Source organism: Austrofundulus limnaeus, unplaced genomic scaffold, assembly GCF_001266775.1.
Source record: "Austrofundulus limnaeus strain Quisiro unplaced genomic scaffold, Austrofundulus_limnaeus-1.0 Scaffold2417, whole genome shotgun sequence".
Classification (NCBI taxonomy): Eukaryota; Metazoa; Chordata; class Actinopteri; order Cyprinodontiformes; family Rivulidae; genus Austrofundulus; species Austrofundulus limnaeus.
Window position 1 is genome coordinate 11,626 of NW_013954819.1, and position 1,170 is coordinate 12,795.

The following is a 1,170-nucleotide window of genomic DNA, read 5'->3' on the forward strand; positions in this document are numbered from 1 at the left end:
ATGTCGTTCAAATGAATGCTTTCCCTGCCAGCATCTTGCACCCTGCTGTTATGTGCTGGACTGTCTCAGGGGCCTCCTTGCACAACCTACACCTTGGGTCTTGTCTAGTGTGGTAGATCTGAGCCTCTATTGCTCTGGTGTTATGTATTGTTGTGTATGTATTGTTATGCATATGTAATTAAGAGTTTTAATGATTTGGCCGATTAATCGAAAAAATAATCAACAGATTAATAGATTATTAAAATAATCGTTAGTTGAAGCCCTAATTCAGTGCTTAGTTTATTGTTGAGCAGGTAAAATAAATATTTTTGGCCCTCAGGTCCTTCTGACTGTATAATTTTGGGCCATGTGACAAAATGTTTGGACAGCCCTGCTATAAAAGAAGCAGTCCTGAAGATGTGGGTCTGTGTGGGGTGGGCCGGGGGCCAGGTCTGTGCAGTGACTGTTCCCTCCCTCTGCCTGCAGGTAAGAAGCTGTTTGGAGAGGGTTACAGCGGGCTGGAGTACGACTACAGAGGTCTGATCAAACTCTACAACTCTGTGGGGAACTATGAGAAGGTCTTTGAGTACCACAACGTACTGTCCAACTGGAACCGGCTCAGGGACCGGCAGTTTGCTGTAGCAAACGCTCTGGAGGACGTGAACACGACGCCGCAGCAGACCCAGGAGGTGGTCCAGGCCTTCCTGCAGGCCCAGAACCTCGGGCCCACTCGGCCCTGCCTCAGCTGAACTCCACTCTTTGAACACAGACACACACGTGCTGTAATCTGCAGCAACACACTCATTAAAGGTCATCAGGTCACAGGCACAAGAGGCAGCAGCAGAGTGAGTCCTGTTTTTAAGCCTCACCTGCCTTTCACTGAGGTTCTGACCCAGACTGTCCACAGAACCAGGTCCAGTCTCTGCTAGGACCAGGAGAGCGCTGTCACGTTGTGTAGTGAAGTAATCCAGTAGATTGTGCATTGTTTCAGTTGTAGTTCTTGGCCTGGTAGATGTGAACAGAGTGACATCATCACAGTGTTGAACAAACGTCTCACAGCTCAGCTGGCTCCAAACACAACAGTGACTCAGCAGAGTTACAGTGACTCAGCAGAGTTACAGTGACTCAGCAGAGTTACAGTGACTCAGCAGAGTTACAGTGACTCAGCAGAGTTACAGTGACTCAGCAGAG

The 1,170-nt window shown here is 48.5% G+C and overlaps 1 pseudogene; it reads left to right on the forward strand.

Annotated features, from left to right (window-relative positions):
- Nucleotides 1-464: 464 nt before the first annotated feature.
- LOC106510954 (amyloid protein-binding protein 2 pseudogene) lies at nt 465-809 on the forward strand (annotated as a pseudogene).
- Nucleotides 810-1,170: the final 361 nt, after the last annotated feature.